We start from the raw sequence: 5,675 nt of genomic DNA on the forward strand, positions 1-5,675 counted from the left end.
TGAATTCTTTTTCAGGTAGACTGCCTATTTCCTCTGCATTTGTTAGGTCTGGTGGGTTTTTACCTTGCTCCTTCATCTGCTGTGTTTTTCTGTCTTCTCATTTTACTTAACTTACTGTGTTTGGGGTCTCCTTTTTGCAGCTGCAGGTTCGTAGTTCCTGTTATTTTTGGTATCCGTCCCCAGTGGCTAAGGTTGGTTCAGTGGGTTGTGTAGGCTTCCTGGTGGAGGGGACTAGTGCCTGTGTTTTGGTGGATGAGGCTGGATCTTGTGTTTCTGGTGGGCAGGTCCACTTCTGGTGGTGTGTTCTGGGGTGTCTGTGGCCTTATTATGATTTTAGGCAGCCTATCTGCTAATGGAAGGGGCTGTGCTCCTGCCTTGCTAGTTGTTTGGCATAGGGTGTCCAGCACTGTAGCTTGCTGGTCGTTGAGTGAAGCTGGGTCTTGGTGTTGAGATGGAGATCTCTGGGAGATTTTCGCCACTTGATATTACGTGGAGCTGGGAGGTCTCTTGTGGACCAGTGTCCTGAACTTGGCTCTCTCACCTCAGAGGCACAGCCCTGACTCCTGGCTGGAGCAGCAAGAGCCTTTCATCAACAAGGCTCAGAATAAAAGGGAGAAAAAAAAGAAAGAACGAAGGTAAAATAAAATAACATAAGATAAAGTAAAATAAAATAAAGTTATTAAAATAAAAATTAAAAAGTTATTAAGAAAAAATTTTTAAAAAGTAAAAACCAAAAAAAAAATGCGGACAGACAGAACCCTAGGACAAATGGTAAAAGCAAAGCTATAGAGACAAAATCAAGCACAGAAGCATACATATACACACTCACAAAAAGAGAAAAAGGGAAAAATATATATATATCTTTGCTCCCAAAGTGCACCGTCTCAATTTGGGATGATTCATTGTCTATTCAGGTATTCCACAGACGCAGGGTACATCAAGTTGATTGTGGAGATTCAATCCACTGCTCCTGAGGCTGCTGGGGGAGATCTTCCTTTCTCTTCTTTGTTCACACAGCTCCCGGGGTTCAGCTTTGGATTTGGCCCCGCCTCTGTGTGTAGGTCACGGGAGGGCATTTGTTTTTCGCTCAGACAGGACGGGGTTAAAAGAGCAGCTGATTCGGGGGCTCTGGCTCCCTCAGGCCACGGGGAGGGAGGGATACGGATGCGGCACGAGCCTGCGGCAGCAGAGGCCGGTGTGACGTTGCACCAGCCTGAGGCGCGCCGTGCGTTCTCCCGGGGAAATTGTCCCTGGATCACGGGACCCCAGCAGTGGCGGGCTGCACAGGCTCCCGGCAGGGGAGGTGTGGAGAGTGACCTGGGCTCGCACACAGGCTTCTTGGTTGTGGCGGCAGCGGCCTTAGCGTCTCAGGCCCGTCTCTGGTGTCTGCGCTGGTAGCCGCGGTCGTGCCCGTCCCTGGAGCTCCTTTAAGCGGTGCGCTTAATCCCCTCTCCTCGCGCACCAGGAAGCAAAGAGGGAAGAAAAGGTCTCTTGCCTCTTCGGCAGCTCCAGACTTTTCCCGGACTCCCTCCCGGCCAGCCGTGTCGCACTAACCCCTTCAGGCTGTGTTCACGCCGCCAACCCCAGTCCTCTCCCTGCGATCCGACCAAAGCCCGAGCCTCAGCTCCCAGCCCCGCCCGCCCCGGCGGGTGAGCAGACAAGCCTCTCGGCCTGGTGAGTGCCGGTTGGCACCGATCCTCTGCGGGAATCTCTCCGCTTTGCCCTCTGCACCCCGCTGCTGTGCTCTCCTCTGCAGCTCCGAAGCTCCTCCCCCGGCCACTCTCAGTCTCCACCCGTGAAGGGGCTTCTAGTGTGCGGAAACCTTTCCTCCTTCACGGCTCCCTCCCACTGGTGCAGGTCCCGTCCCTGTTCTTTGTCTCTGTTTATTCTTTTTTCTTTTGCCCTACCCAGGTACATGGGGAGTTTCTTGTCTTTTGGGAAGTCTGAGGTCTTCTGCCAGCGTTCAGTGGGTGTTCTATAGGAGCAGTTCCACGTGTAGATGTATTTCTGATGTATTTGTGGGGAGGAAGGTGATCTCCACGTCTTATTCTTCCGCCATCTTGAAGCTCCTCCCATGTATGGATTTTTAAAAACTCAAGTACTGAGTGAGATTTTTCTGTCTTCTGGGTTATAATCAAGGCTTGGAAATGTAACATTCTGAATTCACTTTGAATCTTTTAAAACGACCAGAAGTCCTGGTTAACTGTGTATTGATATGAATCACAAAACAGGTATATTTTTATTAAATGAAATGATAGCAAACAGAATGAATGTCATGTTTAATAAAATTAAATTGAATTTGGTAGCATGTTGGGTTGAGGCAGGAGACAGATGGGCCCCCAGGGCAAATGGTTCGAGTTCGTTCCTTGTGGACCTATACTCCAAGAGGGGAATAATTGAGAGAGGAGGCTGGGCCCTGCCCAGATAGAAGATAAGAGACCACATATTCCTCATTCTTGAAGTCAGGAGACCTCCCTGACTACACATGCACAGACGGGCTCCTTGGAGGTCAAAAGGGGAGTGATGCTAAGTGATGGCAACTAATGCTCACTACCCATAGGCCTCTTTGGTAGAATCCATCTTGCCTAAGAGATGCGTGCGCACACATGGGAAAATCCTGAGCTATACCAGATATGGACTTTGAACCAGTCAAATCAAAATGATTGGTCAATGGAAACACGAGAGAAATGCCCCATAAAAGTGACTCAAACTGCCACGAGGGCTCGACTCTCTCTGAGCCTGCCCGTGTGTCTATCCACACATACTGTACTCTTTTCTCCTAATAAATACTTCAGTTGTTTCACTACTTTGTGGGAATTCTTCTTCTGCAAAGCCGTAGGGCCAGGGCCTTGTCACTGACCACCAGTCTAGCGGCTGGAATTCGGTGCTCTCACCGCCGAGACCCAACCTCAATCACTGGTCGGGAACTGAAACCCTGCTTCAAGCCACTGCAGGCCAAGGCCACCTGGGATCAGGGTATGTAGTGAAAGAAACCTGTCTTTTCTCTGGGTGGTTTTCTTTTTTATTGTCTTTTTTTTTTCTTTTAACACACTGTCCAATTCTTGCTTAAATAATGCTGGTTTCCTCTTACTCCAGACCTGCCTGCGGGAAGAGTATTCTTGATCAGCACACACATCTGTGAGGTCTATTACGTGAATGTCTGCTGAGAACTTCCTTTTCTCTGATTTTATTTCACATCTTCTGGGAGAACCGTGATAAGCAAAAATAACGAATACAAATGCTACATCACCTACTTAGGAAGTTTTCAATCTTGTCCTGATCCTGTTTCTTCCCTCATTTGGGGTTCTGTTCTCACTCTGCCTGTGTCCAGCACTTCTCCTGAACAGGACTCAGATTCAGGTCCTGTGGGGCGGAGGGGGAAGCTAAGGAAGCCCTGAGTCTCTCTTATGGAACTTCTTGTTTGGGGGAGGAGTGGCAGGGGTACAAATACAGGGCAAGAAGGCAGCTCTGTTAGGTGCAGGATTATCACTTTAGCAGCAGGTCATTGAATCTACTATTAGAATAAGAAGAATAAGATTTATAAAACATGTAACCAATGTAGGAAAGAGAATTGAAAATATGTAAACTCTGAAGGCATCCCTAACTTTGGACACCTGCCTTTACAGAATCTCTAAAAAACCCAGCACGTGGCAAAATATTCCTTTTTTATTTCTAATTGTATCCAAATATGTTCTAGGTCTGGAGAGCTGTTCTTCGATGATTTACAGTTGTGTACAATGTACTTGGTGGGTAACATAGGAATTATTTCATCCGAATTTCCTTTCGGATGTGGGACATGAAGATAGTGGCACGGAGGGCATGGAGCACCCTAAGACCTTCTTGGCCAGAGTTCCTCGTTGGGGGTGGTAGTGGAATTCATGGAGATTCATCAATTGCCCGGGCCCAGTGCTTCTGTCCCCTGGGAGACCAGACAGTGACAAAGTCCACGGGAAGCGAAATGCGGACAGTTGCCAAGAAGAAACAAGCTCCTTTCACCGGTAAGTCTTTCTCACTCTTGTCTTTGCCTCAATCTTCCTTTTACGTAAACTTCAAGAAGACCACATCAATCCTAACACATCAGCATTCGGTACTGATAAAACTAATGTAGAACAAGAAAAGAGAGCGTCCTTGTGAAACCCTGGCTGTGAACACCTGATAATTTTGAAGTCAGAGGGAATCAAAGTAGTATCTGGGGAGGTCAATGCAGTGAGGATCTTCTTATGACACAAAACGTTCCTCTCCTTCATTCTTGGCTTAAAAATAAACATTTTCTTGTACCTTGATTTCCCGTTTCGTTGCCAGCACTAACCTAAAGCTCAAGGAAGTCTCTGAAAGGCACACAGTTAATCTGCAGTTTTCTGAAAGGAATCTGAAATCCCTACCGTCCCCAGAAATAAATCTTCCTCCTTGGACATGAGAACAGACCATTTCAAAGGAGTTATTTTATTCTGTGGATACACTCACTTTCTCTCCAGGTTTACGTGCAATAACCCTGGAGAGCTCCTCCATTATGCCTTCCGTAAATGACGGAATCATGTCTTTTAAAAGCTCAAGGCAGACATGTGAATAAATTGAGCTGCAAAAAAAATCTCTCAGGCCAAGCAAGGATGCCCTGTCAGATCAGCGAGGCCAGAGATCTGCACGTCTGAGGCACTTAAGCTGATATTTCAGCTTTTGCCCTGGCAGTTACCTTTACTACACGATTAATTTAGCATACAAATAGCCTTTTTTTTTGGATTCCTTTTATTTTTACTTTTATTTTTTTTTAACATCATGCTGGAGAGGGTGTGGAGAAAAGGGAACCCTCTTGCCCTGCTGGTGGGAATGTAAATTGATACGGCCACTATGGAGAACAGCGTGGAGGGTCCTTAAAAAACTACAAATAGCCTTTTGTTGTGAAGTTGCAAAGTGCCTCAAAGCACTCCTTGGTTACAGGTCTTGGAGCCTTTCCCATAAAGTTTGGGACCCCAAACGACTAATGAGATCGTCTTCAGGCTTTCTCACTTCTCGCGTGGCATTTCATTTGGGCAAAGAGGAAAGGTCATGAACAACAGTAAACACAGGAGTGAGGCCGCGGGGCTGAGGGCCCCTCTTACAGCTGCTGTTCAATTCAGGAGACACAGGTCAGAACAAACCCTGAAAAAACACCTTGTTAGTTTCCTATTTGCTGCTGTAGCAAATGATCACTTAGTCACTTACAGCAACACAAATCTGTCTTCTTACAGTTCGGGAAGTCCGAAGTCCAAGATGAGTTTCCCTGGCTAACGGCAGTGTGTTGACAGGGCTTCGGTCCTTCCTGAAGGCTCTGGAGGAGAGTCCATTTCCCTGACTTTTCCAGCTTCTAGACCCTGCATGTACTCCTTGGCTGGGCCCCCCTCCATCTTCAGAGCTGCAACAGCATGTTGAATTTTCACTTCTCATCTCTCTGCCTCACTTGTCTGCTCCCCTCTTCCACTTTTAAAGACGTTCCTACACTGCTGGTGGGAATGTAAATGGATACAGCCACTATGGAGAACAGTATGGAGGTTCCTTAGAAAACTAAAAACAGAGCTACCATACGACCCGGCAATCCCGCTCCTGGGCATATCCCCAGAGAAAACCATAATTCAAAAAGACACATGCACCCCAGTGTTCACTGCAGCACTATGTACAATAGCCAGGACACGGAAGCAACC

The 5,675-nt window shown here is 47.2% G+C and overlaps 1 protein-coding gene across 2 annotated transcripts in view; it reads right to left on the bottom strand.

Moving 5' to 3' along the window:
* The window catches only part of NKAIN3 (sodium/potassium transporting ATPase interacting 3), a 560,708-nt gene that overhangs the window by 77,004 nt on the left and 478,029 nt on the right, over positions 1–5,675 (bottom strand). The window lies entirely within an intron of this gene.

This window comes from Physeter macrocephalus, chromosome 15 (assembly GCF_002837175.3).
Source record: "Physeter macrocephalus isolate SW-GA chromosome 15, ASM283717v5, whole genome shotgun sequence".
NCBI lineage: Eukaryota > Metazoa > Chordata > Mammalia > Artiodactyla > Physeteridae > Physeter > Physeter macrocephalus.